Here is a 16629-nt window from a genome sequence, read left to right on the forward strand (position 1 = left end):
TATTTTAACCAACTTCGTCAGGATTGCTGGGGTGCACAAGAGCTGAAAATGTGACATGAACAATCAAAGTTTTAGGCAGCCTATCTGACTGGAAGAGTCCTGTCAGTCCTCAACTAAGATTTCACCATTAAAATTCAATGCATATCCTTGAACTTGTGATATATTTTGGTGGTTTAGAAACCCTGGTGCATGGAGTGCTTTCTTCAGTGTGGGGCACTCAGATGCTACCAACCCACGGATTCTGAGCTCTAAGTGCTCTTAAAAGAGATTTCAGATATTTTTACTCATGCCCTCAGATGATTTTGCCAGATACAGTTTTGCTGCAATTATAAAAAAAAACATTTTATCACCATAAATATCAGGGAATTACAGGTGCATGTATATAGGAGATGATATCTCTCAGGTGAGGTCTGATCCACTATCTCTGTGTCCCTCTTTTTTATGAAGCATGGCTCTGTTTTTACCTTGTGACTTCATTCTTCATGCTGCAGCACAGAGCGCAAAGTGCTGAAGCACTGAATCAAAAACTCTGAGACTTGGCATGGATGCCAATCCACCATGGAATGGTGCTTGTGGATTAATAACAACTAGTAATGCTTACCTTAACTGCTTTTCATAATTACTCTGTTTTGCGACAGTGCTGACACTGGTAAGCAAAGCTGTGTGGCAGACCACTTAGCAAAATCAGTAAAAATCCAATGTACAGATTATTGCTCAACAATGGTTTTATTCCAACCAAAAGTGCAGAGATTATGCTCCATGGTAAATCTTGATGCTTAGGAAACCCCAAGAGTGATCCAAACACTGTAATTTTGCTGCAGATACATATGGGAAGTTGTTACAAACCTACTCTGTGGTTGATCAACCAGTTTTGTACTGTCAGGAGCATTTGTTTGATTCTTATTTAAATTTCCTATATATTGTCATTGCAGTCAGTGTTGGCTGATGTTGCCAAAATCCAGACAACCCTTTTGCTGGCATGAGGTTGCTGGGATTTAGAACCTGACAGACAAACAGAGGAAATGTGATCTTCTTCTCTTCTTTTTATTATACACATGGTAAGCACATTGTAGCTGGTAGAATATTTTTTGTCATATCCACTAGTGTTTCTTTTCTTTTATTGAAAATCACAAGCAAAATTATTACTAAAGGAAGAAGAGTTTTTGGTCTCGGGAATCCCGTAAATTTGATTGATAACCAGGGCCAATCATGCTAAGGGAATAAAAGGTGAGACAGCTAAGCTTCCTCAGGAATAACATTGTCCCTGGTATCAATGTTCCTCCCATGCCAGGAAAGAACAAATGGTAATTTACATATGCATTTCCATGACAGTTTAGGGAGTGAGGCCTCCACTGGAGAGATGCCATATGGAGAAAGCCGTGTTTGCATGTATTTGCCATTGTACTGCTTGACTTTCAGCTCATCTCAGTGCACTGTACCATTGCAAGCTGTGTCCATCCTTACTCACCTGCCCTTATGGTCTCTTAAAATTCTTCTGCAAATGGGGAAGGTCTTAGCTCCTACATCTGCCTTCTGGGACTGAGGATGCTGCTGCTCTGCAACTCTTTGTCCCCTGTCGTGAGAACCTAGAACATGACACCCATTGGTGTGGATGTATCTTGAGGTGTGGAGCCCAATGTTTCTGTTTTAACTCAGACTTTTAAGTCAGTTTCAGTTTTAACTCAAAGCATTCTAGTTCTCTTGGAAAACAAATCACTTGGAACAGACCTAACCTAATAGTGAAACCCTGCTTCAGGTTGAGTTACAATTAGGTTGCAGCCACTTGTGCCTTTTTCCCTTTCCAAAAGCAGATGTAAGCAGGCTTAGGGGAGCTTGGTGGGTAAAAAGCAGGCTGGTGATATTTTTGATGTCAGTTTAAACTCAGTCTTCATATCTCTGTCTTTCAGGAAATGCCTTGGGAATGCCATCAAATAAACAACAGTGGGCTGGGCTATACTCAGACAATGAGGTTCTTTGAGTAACGTAGATAAACTCCATTTTAGATACAGCGAGACAAAATACTGTGACAGAAGTGTTGGACCGCCTGTCACCCAGCGATGGAGTTTCCAGAGTTTGTTTCAAAGTTTTAGGGCTACGTAGCTGCCTTGCATCCATTTCTCATGCCCTCCTTTTGGTCAGATGGTTGTAGCAGATCTACATGAGCAAACTGAATTTCTTCAGCTTAGTTTGGGCAGCCAGACTGCCTGAGTGACAGCAGATAAGCACTAAGACTGCAGCAGAACCACTTGTTCTCCCATGAATTTGGCTCCTTTGCCATGCAAAGGCCTCTGGGGAAGAGCAGGCTATACTTTCTATGTAGGTGATTAGATGATGGTTTTTCATATGCAAAAGGCAATCCATGTCAGGTTGAACAACCTTTCCTAACCCTTCCTAGGGAAAAACAGGGCTCTATTACACCATGGTGCTCACAGGAATGTGCTAGCCCCTCATCTCCCCACCTGCCCAGCGGGTGTAATAGAAGGTGGAGTCACAGGTGAGTGTAGGCATATTTTTCCATTTTGTTCCAAAATTTATGCTATTAGAGAGATTTGGAACATCCCAGTTGCTGGTCTCCATTGTGAGAGCAAGGCTGGAAGAGTCTGTCTGTATATGGATGTGGATCTGCTGGAATCCACGCTGTGGAGAGTTTCCTGCACACTTTCCTGTTCTGGTTTTGGAAGTTTTGTGGGGAAGAGGAGGTTCCATGCATAAGCCAGGGATATTGGGCAGGGCTATGCTCTGAGGGCGGGAGCAAGAGCAGTGCCTGTGAATAGCTGCAGTTTGCAACAGAGCAGGTTTGACTCTGTCCGTGCAAACAGACCTTGACCTACGAAGGGCTTACCCACAAGGAGCGCAGCAGCATCAGTGTGGGAAACACACATGTGTTTGTTTCCCCTTTTCCTGCCTAGAATATGACCCCCACTGCACTGTGCATAGGAAAAGGTACACAAGCCTCTTTGCAAAATAATTCTTGCATTGGCTTAAATGCAGTTTTTGGTGGTAAGACCATAGAGAATGAAGCCTGCTCCTCTCAAGGTTGAGCTGCTGCTGGAGTATTTGAGGCTGAGAAACCCTGGCCAGCCTAGCACATTGCTGTGTAACAGGCATGACAATGCCATGTAAAAGAAGTTCCCTGAAAGGCTTTCAGAAGTCAGAGCTGCTATACAACAGCCTGGGAGCTTGTTAGCTCCCTTGCTACATCTGCCTTGAGATGAACAAGAGCCCCCATCAATGCCATTTCGTCCTTCTGTACCTCAGGCCTGGCACCCACCCCACCTGCTCAGGACAGGCTTCCAGACAGACAGACGGACAAGGATGCACTTGCTCTTCCCCCCACACTTCTTTTTCTCCCCTTTTTCCTCCATGGCTTTTTGCTTTTAAAGGTTGCTGCTGACAAATCTATCTATTTGGGGCAAATTGTCAGTGAGAAACTTCCGCTCGAACTCTTTGGGACAAAACTGCCTCTTTGAAAGGGTAAATCCCGTTGCATGAAGGTCTGAACAATGGCCAAATGTGTTGCTGCTACTGCTGCCGCTGCTGCTGAGGCCGGGGCTGTGACAAAGAGCGGATTAATTGGTGCCGCGGCTGACTGGTTCGAGATGGCTCCACTCAGCCCGCGCCGCGGGGAGCCCCATTGACTGGGCCCCGAGTCCCACTTTTCACAAACTCCAAACAAAAGTCAATTTCTTTTTTATAAGGCGAGGGAAGAAAAAAAAATCAGTTCATGTTTGAGCTCGGGAAGTTGACTTGTTGGATTATAGGGCGTCATGCTCTCTCTGTCTGTCTCTCCCATGCTTTAAAGTTGCTTCTCCCACTAAGAGAAGAGTGAAGTGGGGAAAATGGAAGCAAAAGGGAGATGTTCTCATCGGTGTGAGCATGAGAGTGGGCTCCGGGAATAGAAAGCTACCAAGGACCCTGAACTATGCAACTGTGCTGGGAACCAAGCAGGGGCTCTTCTTTGGGGGTTTAAACTTCTTCAGCCATCTGATGCTGTTCTGAAAGGTGTCTGCAGGACATTCAGTCCTTAGGCAGATAGTCCTGTCAGGGAATGAAACTGAGTCGACATGGTCAAGGTCAGCATATCCATGTGGGATTTCATCACCAGCAGTGTCTCCTGGCTTTTTCCATCAGGGAAGGTTTTCTCATGTGGGAGTGAGCAACACAAATAAGTGTCTCGTGTCTTTCTTGAATAACCTTTGACTTCCTCTGACTCTAAGCAGGTCAAACAAGGAAATGTAGGATGAGTTTCCCAGGAGGTATATTGCATGCACTCAGAAAAAATACAATATATATAGGAGCAATCAGAGAAAGAGAGGGGAAAGTAGAAAGAAAACTAGGGGATTACTCTTGTGCATACAGATGTTAATAGCCATTACCAAGTTGGCACAGTTTCTGCAGCTGAGGTTATACTGGAGCATTTTGGGGAGTTAATCCCTGTAATTGCTTTGATAATCTTGTGGTAGGTATTTAAGGTATCACTTAATCAATATTTAACTTTTCTTTTAGAAAATAGTGATACCCAATAAAAGAGCGAGGCTATTATCAGATGTAACTGCTGACCCTCTCCTCCTGGAGGTGGTATAGTATCAGATCTCCAGGTTACCTGCAATTTATTTGCATACATTCTGTCTTTGCAGGGGGATGTTTCACACTGGATTCTATTTCTCCTTTTTCTGCAGAGTGGATCCTTTGATCTAACTCTCACAAATTGTTTTGACACACAGGGGAGGGAGTAGGGCATCCAACAGTTAAAGTTAATTCCCTTGGTTTTTTAAACACTGTTTTCTGCAACTTATCCTTACTCGAATGGAAAACATGGTGTGATTTATCTTCCACAGTTTTGCTGCAGACTATAAGGAGAAAAACAGCTTGAAGTTAGTGTAGAAGAGTACAAGAGTGCAGCATTTTTATCTGATAAAATGATAATTCTTGTGCATTATATCTGTGTGCACTTTGCTCATGAACTTTTGGTATTTTAAGGTCCACATAAGGTGATTACAGGTTACATTCCATTTATGTTTTACGTAGAGCTATCTTTGTAAAAATGGGTACAGCAAGAGCCAAACAGTAGGAACATCTGTTCACATTATCCATATAGCTCTGCAAGTATAGCTTAACTTGAAAAGAGCCTCTGGCTTCACTACTGAGCTGGAGGATTTAACACCACACCACACACCCCCCTCCCCTGAACCTTTGACTGTGACCTTCGCTACTCCACTGCATTTGCTTTTGCCCTCTGGATGTTCTTTGACTTTTGGCTAACCTGACACTGGAAAGACTCAACTATCTTCCCAGGCTGATCCTCTTTTTGTCTGTTTTATATATCTGTATATAGTTTTGAATTAATCCATCTCTGATTTTATCAGCGAACAGAAAGAAACGGGAATCAATAGATCTGTAGAAACGTGATTAGCTTAATTTATTCTCCTTTTTCTTCCTCCTTGCAAAACTCCATCAAGGAAACTCCAAAGATATGAAAATGAAATTTCCTTTGTTATACATTAAGTCTGGCATAGAGGTCTATAGGAAGCAAAGAGATCCTGTGCTGGAGTTTTCCCTACTATTGGGTATGCCCTTAAAAATTTCATGGTTTCCTAAGAAGAGCTTCATTAGTGTGCAGAAGACAATACAAAGAATTATCGTTTTCATTGTGCCCCTATTCTGGCTGTCAGCTACCAAGCTCTTAAATGAAAGGAGGCAATTTTCAGCACAGCAGCTGAGTTGTGGGGAACTCCAAGGGAAGGAATGGTCTGATACGTCAAAGGTGTTGGAAAAATCAAAGGGAAAGGGACTGGAGAAGAGGTGGTAAGAATTGACTAGAAGGACATCATTAGTGATTTTAGAGAGAGCAATTCCTGCACAGTGAAGTGGCTGGAAACCAGACTGCTGAGTGTCAGAGAGGTGAGTTCAAGAGAATGGGAGTAAACTGGTCATTTGTAAGGATAAGAGGTAAGGAGATGAGAAAGGCATAATGGTATGTAGAGGAGGGTTGTTTTTGCAGAGACTTCAGAGGCTTTTTTGAAAACAGATGAAGAGGGTGATCCATAGAAAGAGTCTGCTGGTGAGTCTGGAGAAAGAAAGTGCTAATGAAAGAATGAGTAGCAATGGGGGAGGCTGAAGGGACCCTAGCAGGGAGTGGGTGAAGAAAGGATTTTTTTCCAAGCATAAATGCAAAGATGCAGAGGATGAACACAAGGGTCTAGAGAAATTCACCAGACCACATGCCTGGATGAAATAGGGCAGTTTAGAGGCTGGAAGAGTTAGCAGTTAGTGCATGGGGAAGGGCAACAATGGAAGCTAAGAGAAGAGCTGGGGCTAACTATCACCAGGAGTGACAAAAAGGAGGGGAAAAAAGACAATCAGAGTAGCCAAAAAGTAACTGGACAATGCACAAGGTGTAAAAGGCGGAAATGGCTTTGCAGTGAGGTCAGTGACTCTGCTGAGCTGGCAGCTGAAACTGGAGTTCTAAATATTGGCAATATAAGCAAGGAAAGAAACACTATATTCTCCCTGCAAATGAAACATATTTGGTATGAAAACCACCAAGAAGCAGCAAATGTACAGCCTTGCTGTGCTTTGTGTAAGGTCACATTTGAGAGCTGAGCTCACTCTAAAGTTGCAAAGGACAAAGACTGACATCTCTCTTTCTGCTGAGTCCATGGGCTTCTCACCCACAGAAAAGTTCAGAGGATGGAGAAAGCCCATACAGGCCTCCTGGGCTGGGAAGCCAGCTCATCACACCCCTCAGGGCTGAGAAGGGGGCAAGGTGGAATTTCTAGTTCAGGTAATAGTACTGGAGTTGGAACATTTTCAGTATCTCAGGTCCAACTCCAGTCTTGCCAAGGCAGTGCATTCAATGAGCTGGGTTGGACCTCACACCAGTTTGACCTAAAAACGATCATGTTTCTGTTGTGACAAGAAAATGAAATGCATTTTAGGTGCCCTGGTTTGCACTCTCTGTCCACAAATCCTTTTTATGGTTATTTGTATGACATTGTTATTTCTAGATGACACCTGAGCATAATTTAATTTAACTGCACACTACCAGGATCTACACTATGTGGTAAAAATAATTGATTTCCTCTGGAAAATGAACTGCAAGGAGGCATCTTTCACAAACTGTGAAAAATTACTTTGATGTCAGAGTCAGACAGGTAATTCCAGTTCTGGGTACACACAATCCAGTATGTTGTGTCAAGAAGATAAATAATGAGTGTCCTACCTGCTGTGAAAAATTTCTACTGATCATTCATTTAGTTTGAAATAGCAAGTTTTAAATTGTTATGTTCATTACTGAGTGCCCTGGTTTTGGCTGTTACAGAGTTAATTTTCTTCCTAGTAGCTGGTACAGTGCTGTGTTTTGGATTCAGATTGAGAATAATGTTGATAACACATTGATGTTTTAGTTGTTGCTAAGTAGTGTTTACCCAAAGTCAAGGACTTTTCAGTTTCTCATGCTCTGCCAAGAGGAGATGCACTAGAAGCCAGGAGGGAGCACAGCCAGGACAGGGGACTTGGACCAGCCAAAGGGATATTCCATGTTATAGAACGTCATGCTCAGTATACAAACGGGGAGGAATTGTCTGGGAGGGGCTGGTAGTAGTTCCAGAATAGGCTGGGATTCAGTCAACAGGAGTAAACAATTGTATTGTACATCACTCGTCTTTCTTGGGTTTTAGCTTTTTCTCTCTTCATTGTCTCCCTTTTCTTTACAATTATTATCATAGTGTTATTATTATATTTTATTTCAATCATTAAACTGCTCTTACCTCAACCCATGGGTTTTAACTTCTTTCTGGTTCTGCTGCCCAACCCCACTGGTGGGAGGTGTGTGTGAAAGCAGCTGTGCGGTTGCCAACTGGGGTTAAACTATGACACTCAGAAAAATGTTTTACATTTTATTCTACTGAGTATTAACTAGGTTTTCACAATTAATTAGCCATTGGATTACTTAAGATGCAAAAAACAGTTAAATGAGTTTTACAAGAAATCGAAACTATTTTTATCAGAGCCCTCTGTTGTGACTGGTACTGTATAAACAAACAGAGATTAATTTTACTAGATTTTAAAAATCCAAATTGCAGACTTGGTTATGTTCACCCCCTTTTTGCTGAGAAAAAAAATATGTATTGTGATGAGCTTCTCAGATCTGTTTTAGGTTTTGAATTTGGATTAAATTAATTACTTCATAAAAATACCAGTTTAATAGATGCCCTAAAAGTAACTGTCCACTTTCCTGTCAGGTGAATTCTAGACAAGTCACTGAGGGCCTTACCATTTAGGAGGAAAAAAATGGCAGAAAGTGGAAGAATGGAAAAATCATCATCTCCTTACAAATGGGAAATCAAGGTGTAGCAGGACTGAAGGTGGGATCCATCTGCCCTCAGACAGGCATTTGCGTTACTAGCTGCAAATATTCTAGTTTTGTATGTGGATTTTTCATAGTGAATTGTGGGAAAACTCTCCTGGAGCACAGTCCATTCTTGCTGTACCAGACATCCAAACCAAGAACTTCTTGGTTAGTAGTTGTATGATGTCTTACCTTCCACTGACTCTCAAGGCATTCAGTCTTACAAGGCTCAGGTGCAGAAAACATCACATGGATATTAAAGGTCAGGTGAGATGAATCCACCTGGCTCCATGTCACATGGGAGGTTTGTCTTGGTATCTGAGAAGGAGCCCAGGTTTCCTGAGAATTTAACAGTGATCCCCTTCTCTGAAGACCCCTGGGTTTAGTACCAGTACTACTTCTGAGGGAGAGCCTGATGCTGGGGATCCTGGAAGTTTTCATAAGCTATAAAGGGCAATACATAACCACTCATGTGGGATCGCTTGTCTCTCCTCTGAATGACCACGAAAATCGTTGCCTGGTGGTGTTCAGTGGGGGCAAGGTAGAGCCCTGGGTCTTCATTAGTCCTCCAGCTGTCCAGAGATGAGACTTCCAGAGGGAGGGAGGGTGAATTCCTTATTTTCTGTATATTGATCCTATACCTGTAACTTGATTGGTTTTCCCCATCAGTCAGTCCCACATGATGCCAAACATCCTTCAGGACATTGCAGGCAGAAACATACAAGATATGTCCAACTGAGGATATTTTTGATAGGTGGCATGATTCAAATCCCCTCAGAGATTTGGGTCTTGCTTATCCACAGCCAAGACTTTTCTAGAGCAATCAAGAACCCTTGGGAGGATCATTAATATACTTTGCGCCACTTCTTTGGAGAGTAAAGAGCTGTAGATGTCAATGTACTTGCCAATTATTCTACTAGAAAATATGTACATGGTGGCAGAATCAAACCATCAAAATAAGAATTTCAAGAACTCGGACTCTTGGTGAGGCATGTTGCATTTTGCATGACCGCAGCTTTCACACCTGATTAGTTCAAGGCCTTTTGGATTTTTTTTAATGCTACTTCACTGGCACACAACTTCTCTAAAGAGGGAGAAACTGCATCAAGCTCAAAGCTGGCATATTCCACTGTGAACCAATGGTAGTGAAGGATAAATCTGGAGATAGCCTGATTTTCAGGCCTGTTTTAATTACTATATCAGGCTTCTTCTTCAGTTGATCATTAAAATTCTCCAAACCATACTGTTTCAGGCTTTTTTTCAATGTAAATGTTAAGCTCAGTTCATTCTGTCCAAGAATATTGGTTGCATAGTCAGATATTTGTGCAGGGACGTACATTTGTATGTTTATATTGGGGAACAATTATTACTCTCTTCTACTCCTCTCTGTTGTTCTCTGCTGAGTAGAAAAAACTCGGAACAATTAATTTCATGTCTCTTCTGTAAGCCAAAGAAGCACTCTAAATCTTTACTTTCAAGAAGCAATTAACTTCAGGTTTATTAGTCAAGTTATGCTATGAAGTTTCAATCTTTCATTGTACACTGTGAATTTTAATTACAATTTATTAAAATAATTTAATTGACTTCAGTCAATGGGCGTGAATGAGGGCAGAATTTCCCTGAGAAAGCTGTAGACAGAAAAAAAGGCCACCCATCCTAAATGCCTTCTGCCTGCCCTTTTTTTGGGTTGCATCAGACTGTTTGAAAGAAGGCTGCATTTATCATCTTTGATGCCTCCAGCTCAATGGTCAATTCATATTAGATTCCACAAAAGGCAGTGAACCAAATTCATCTCTGATACAATTCCATTGACTTCAATGGTCTTACCAGAGGGATTAATCTGGCCTAATATTATAGTGTTAGAATGTGTGTGTGTGTACTATTAGCCCAGGCTCTTTGCTGGAGATCATGCCGTGTAAAAGCTGGTGGCTGTCGCAGTTGCAATTTGCTCAAGAAAACCAATTCCTTTTGAAGGAAGGATTGACCCATTGAAGTTCTCATTACAAAAAAAAAAAAACAAAAAAAAAAACAAAAAACCAAAACAAAAACAAAACAAAACAAAAAAACCACAAAAAAACCACAAAAAATCCCAAACCAAAACAAAACAAAGCAACCAAAAAACCCAACAAAACCAAAACCAAAACAAAAAAAAAAAAAAAAAACAACAACAAAAAAAAAACCAACAACCAAAAACCCCCTCCAAATCTCTAATCAATTTGGAACTGCAGTTGAATTTAGATGTATATTTGCTAATTTGTTGTATTATGCATGCAAATATTGGTATAAAAGGTGTTTCAATTATTTTCTAAGGCAGGGACCTATGCATTCTGCACAGTCACAAAGAGTTTAAATGGAGTTATTTTTCCCTGCCTATAGTCGTTCTCTCTTTTAAGTACCCAGGCAGAAAAAGTAAGTTTACTGCTTCTAGCACAATGGCTCTCTTCACTTTTAGGTTTGGGAGACCTGGGTGACCTACGAAAGTTAATTAGAAGGTTAACAAAGACTAAGGCAGAGTAGAATACAGCGCCTCTCCTCCAGCCAAAGATGTCATCCATTAATTAGGGAAATCGTTAAGGTGGCCTTTATTGAATCCATAGAAAATTGTCAGTTTGCCGTCGACAGTTTTGATCAGATTTTCCTCTCCCCAATAACACTGCCCTTAATCGTAGGAGCCGCGGAGGGTTCGGGATGGGCCGGGAGGGGTGCGGGGGAGAGTGTGTGCACATAGGGGGAGTGTGTGTTTCAGCGACATTACAGTTAAACAGCCGCCAATTGTGACGGCTTTGATTCTCAGGCTTACATGGCATACTTATTCCATGATGTAATCTTTATTGAACCTGGAAGCTTGGGGGTGGGGGGCAGGGGGCAAATGAAAATCGCTGCTGCCGCTGCCGCTGCTGCCTCTCAGCCGCAGGAAGCCCTGGGAGTTAATATTGCAGTCATCATAGGCAGAGCTCGCTGCTTTTGCATGGTAATACGCTATCTGACTCCCCTCTCCTCCTCACTGAAGAGTGTCTGCTCCCAGCGATGAGAGCAAACAGCCATCTGCACAACAGACCCTTCACTTCTCCAAGAATACGTTCACTTTAAAGTTGAAGGGCCTTTTTTTGTAGATCTTGGAATTTTTTATACTGTTTTTTGCAACTACAGTACCAAATTGGTGTTGCTATGGAGAAATTCAAGTGAAATGTTGGACAGTCCTGGAATTTTAACATGTATGTTTTTTAACCTGCTGGGAGAACTGGCTAGCTGGAATTTTTACTGGTTTAGTTGTGACAACTTTCCCTACACGTTGAAGGAAGCTGTGTCAAGGATAGTGGCTGCAGCGAGTCCAACCTGTTCAGTGTTGAGACCAAGAAAGTGACCTAGCATTGAAGAAGTGTTTTGTTTGGACATGGGAAGCCATCGCTTTCCAGGGGAGGAAGGCGAAGACAAGGACTAATGCAGTCTAGGATGTTTACATTTAAACAGTGCTGTCCTAGCTCTAATGTGCTGGAAACTGTTGCCTGGAGCCATTGCTTTGAGGGTTTTAAACATGAGGAACCAAGAGCTGTTTGGATAACTAGAGGTCTATATCCTGTGTAGCATGTGGCACATGATGTCTTAGAAAGATTTTAAAAATAAAACAATTATATTAAATATTATTAATTATATTAAAGAATAATACTATAACTGACTGGTGTTCAGGATAAATTAAGCACAATTCTGGGCTGTTAAAGACCAACATGCTATTGAAAAAATCTTGCACTTGTTCTTGCACCTCAAATTCTGGTAAAAATCTTCTTCATGTTAGCATGAATTTCTCTACCAAAAAGAATTTGCATGTAAAATACCAAGAAAAAGCAAGTTTTTATATTTACAGGGCACACATCTGCCTCATTGCTTATATATTTCTATACAATGTATTATTTATATGTATATACAATATATCTGTACTATAATTCAAGCTCTTTTATAAAATAATTCAAGTTTGTGTTTTTAGAATGCAGAAGATAAGTATAATAGTATCATTAGTATCACAAGTATCATAAGTATCAGCACAGAAACAGTAGCAAAGAAATGCTGTGCTGCTTCTGGTATGCTCCCTGTGACCCTCAGGTTTTCTTCATGCTTCCTGTGCCTGAAGGGAGTCCTGGTTTGAGCTGGGACAGAGTTTGTTTTCTTCGAAGTATCGTGTACAGTGCTGTGGTTTGGATTCAGCCTGAGAGCAATGTTGGTATCACACTGATGTTTTAGTTGTTGCTACATAGTGCTTACCAAAAAACAAGGACTTTCCAGTTTCTCGTGTTCTGCCAGCAAGGAGGTGCAGAAGAAGGCAGGAGGGAGCGTAGCCAGGACAGCTGACCCAAACTAGCCAAAGGGATATTCCATGCCATAAAACATCATGCTCAGTATATAAGCTGGGGGAGTAATCTGGGAGGGGCTGACTGTGCTTCGGGGACAGGCTGGGCATTGGTCAGTGCACAGTGAACAATTGTGCTGAGTATAATGTGCCTCTCAGGGTTTATCTCTCTCTTTTTGTTGTCTTCCTTTTCATTACTACTATTGTTTCAATTATTACTATTATTGTTATTATTATTTTATTTTCAATAGTAAACTGTTCTTATCTCAACTCATGGGTTTTATCTTTTTTTCCTATTCTCCTCCCCACACCACTGGGGTAGGTGTGTGTGTGAGTGGCTGCCTGGTACTGGTTGCCAGCTGGAACTAAACCATGCCATGGAGATGGAACAAGGTATATTCCATGAGCAAGGCTTTCTCCATGTGTTGAAGGGCTCCCAGAGACTTGTGATTTAAACTGGACAGGCACTGTGTTCCTGCAGCTGAGTTTTGGACATTTTTCTGGTTTAGGCTAAGAAACAAACTAACATACCCATTGTGTAACCACTGAGATCTCCAGATAAAGTGCTGTAAGAGGGCCACACACTATTTATTATTCTTTTGTTACGGAGTGGCAGAGGTTGTTCGAGAGTTACACTGGATTTTTATATGTTTTCCTACTTCCTTTTGTCTTCTAGTACCAGTCCTGTAGCTTTGAGAGCCTTGGACTCCAACTAGAGGCAGGTTCCTAAATTTAAGGTGGCATCCCTGGGAGGCTTTGGAAATCATTCTGGGTAGGGCAACACAGGGTCTCTGTTGCATAGACATGTTTTCATGCCACTACATCTTCCCTATGGAGTGCTCATGTCAGTGTTAACTTTGACATTCCTGCAATGAATTTTATGGCACTATGGAACAGCATTTGTACAAAACCCCTGGTAATCAGTGCACTACTAATGAAGGTGTATGAGCAGGATCAAATCTCAAGTGTAGGAGAAGCTTATTGAACCTACAGCTATAAGAAACATACCAAGCAAGAGATTATGATTACTTAGAGATGATTTTTTCTCAGCTGATGGTCCTGGAGTTGCAGACCACATTTGTATATTTGGTATGGAATTTTACTGCATTTTTCATGTGATTTTTTTTCCTCTTGGCAGCTGTGACTGTGAGCAAAACAAACAAAAGTCACTGCAAACACAATTTTACAGTGATTTCAGTTAATACAGCTTTGAGAAGGCTGGTAAAAGATGCACACACACTGCTTTTTAACTATATTCTATATAGCAGCACTTAAAAGTGTCAGAGAAGTCACTGGCTTTGAGGTTTTTTAACTCAAATTTCTTAAATTGGCACAGGATGGAACCAGTTACAGGAGACAAGTCAACAGAAGACCAGTCAAAACTGATGGAAGTTCTCTAGAGCCTGGTTTTGGCTGCTTGTGCAGTTTCACCCCCTGCCATCTTTAAAAGCATCACGGAAGGTATTTCGGGGAAAGTCTGAGTATCTAGAAGGTAGACAATCCCAGTTAATTATAGTCATCTGCTCCTGTTTTTGTGTCCTGAGTGTCTTTTTCTATTCACAGTGGGCAGGGGACCACTTGTAAATCTCACTATTTTGTGTTTCAGCCTCCCATGTCAAGATAAGATGAACTGTGCCCTGAACATGCCTACTCCCCTCCTTGGAGTATAAAAAGGATCTGGAGAATTCATCTGAGTTAGGCTCATTCTTGAAACTGAGTGCTTCAACTAAAGCAGAAGCATTTTCTTGTCAAGGGACTCCTGAATATAACAACTTGTGGGAGGAATGAAGGACCACTGCAGAGCTATGAGGTGGAAAAGGAGCTATGCTGGAAGGGAATTTCACTCCTGGAATATCTCAAGATGATTTATATTTTTAATAAATAGATGGATGGATGGATGCAAAATAGAGCAGTATCAGCTACAAAGAGTAGGACGGGGCTATTCAGGAACAGATGTTGGCCTGTATAAATAAAATGGAAATGGTTTGTAATTGTGCAAAATGCTTTTTAAAGGTGCATCAGAAGCATTTCTGCTTGAAGCCAGGAGTTCATTACATAGAAATGCAAAAAGGAGGAAAAAAGTACCTCCTTCTCTTACTCACCACACTCTGACATGAGACTCCAAAGTTACAGAGGTGCCAAGTAGGCAAATGCAATTCCACTTTATATCAAATGAGCTGTTTCCAGTAGAGAAAGGAAAACAGGAATGCTGTGCTCTGCCATGCACTGAGACTTCCTGTGGAATTCTATGAACAAAACCTGCAGAAATGGAGGCTATCACAAGTGACTAAAATAAGGTCTAAAGACCCAAGAAAAGAGCATGAGACCTTGCAGAAGGGATTAAAGCAACATCTGAAGGCTTTGCTGAAAGGCTTAGGAGATGGCCTGAGACTGGAGGTAAATTTTTTTAGGGGCAGCAGAAGCTGGAACAAGTTCAAAATAAATGAATAAGGAACCAGTAACCAGATGGCTGAGGACCAGCAGCTTTTCCGGGGACAGAGGAGGCCAAGGAATCTTTGGCAAACTTGGAGGTTACTAACTGAGCAGGACAGCAGTGAGGATTAAAAAAGCTAAAAATACCAACAGCACAAGGAAATCAAAAAGTTGCAAAAGTCGGAAACCTGATGTGGAATTAAGTTTGTCAGAGGACTTCTACTGCCTAGCTTTATAACACTGTCACAACTGCAGAAACAGGAAAGAAAGAAGTCAAAGTGTACCAATACATAAGAAACTGGCTCAAAAATTGCAGTGAATGATCTGAGAAGGCATGCCCAGAACCCTTGTGTCAGAGAAGATGGACAGCAACAGTGTTTCCCAGGAACCAAATAGGTCTGAAACATTACCTGCAGGAAAAAAAAAAAGAAAAAAGCTTAGTTTCCAAACTGGGGTACACATTCCAAAGCCAGAAACCATCCCAGTAGATGGGCTCACTGGGGTCTTAGAGAAGAGAAGGGGAGAATCTACCCAAGCTAGGAAGAACCTGAGGATCCTTCCCTCCTGGCACACCTCCATTAAAGTCTGCCAAGATGCTTTGGCAATAGACCAGTTTAGAGGGACTCAGCTGGACTTGGCCTGGCCTGCAAAGACCAGCAAAAGGAGGCCAGAGCCATTCTGAAAGGTGCTGGAATTTGTCACGGGGCTCAGCTGCAGCTGTGTGCTGAAAGCGGACATTGCTGCGGGGCAGAGAGAGAGATCAGTGCTGCAGACACCAGGAGTATGGGCAAGAGTCTGCACATGGGATGGGGATCCTCCTTGTGGCACTTCTGAGTGATTAGAAGGAAGGATAAAGGTGGTTTGTGCGAAGGGGAAAATGTTTGCTAAGCCCTGTTAACTGCTCTTTTGAGGGGAGCAGGTAGAGAAATACCACAATAACTACAGCCTGGAGTGTGGCCAAAATGGAGTAACTGGTGGTACGCAGTGAAAGCCCTTGCCCAGCTTTGAAGGGGAAAAGGTGCAGCTTATTGACCTGAAAATACAAGGAAGTAGAAGGATCAGAGATAGTAAAAAAAAGCTGAGGATTATCCAAGATGCATCTTGAGATCGGGGAAACCCTGGCAGTGAATGCTGCTGTGCATCAGGGGTAGTGCCTGCATAGGCAGGTTGCTTTGGAGCAGAAGTGCAGGTTTGAAGCTAATGCTGTGATGTTCCCAGACTGGCTCTGTCACAGAGCCCCTGAAGTGCTCACAAACTCATCTCGTGTCAGAGAACACCACTTGGCAGCAACAGTTGTGGGGTGGGCTGTTTGGGCCAGAGAGAAGCTGGCTAAATGTTATATGAAGGAAACTCCCCCAGGCTGCAGGCGGTGCAGATTTGGAGGCTAATAATTGTTGCAGTCCTTTGTTGAGCCAAAATTCTTGCTAACACCAACAGAGCCAGAACATATGGTGATTGTGCAGTTGTGAGTTATGGGCAGCAAACAGAGAGAGCATGAGTGCTG

The 16629-nt window shown here is 42.1% G+C and overlaps 1 long non-coding RNA gene across 1 annotated transcript; it reads left to right on the plus strand.

The window, feature by feature from the left end:
- The first annotated feature begins 11227 nt into the window (after positions 1–11227).
- Positions 11228–14516, plus strand: LOC128785595 (uncharacterized). Its single transcript, XR_008429944.1, has 3 exons — positions 11228–11321; positions 14029–14184; positions 14299–14516. It is a non-coding gene; the product is annotated as an uncharacterized LOC128785595 (long non-coding RNA).
- The last annotated feature ends 2113 nt before the right edge of the window (positions 14517–16629 follow it).

The sequence above is a fragment of the Vidua chalybeata genome, chromosome 3, assembly GCF_026979565.1.
Source record: "Vidua chalybeata isolate OUT-0048 chromosome 3, bVidCha1 merged haplotype, whole genome shotgun sequence".
Taxonomy (NCBI): Eukaryota; Metazoa; Chordata; class Aves; order Passeriformes; family Viduidae; genus Vidua; species Vidua chalybeata.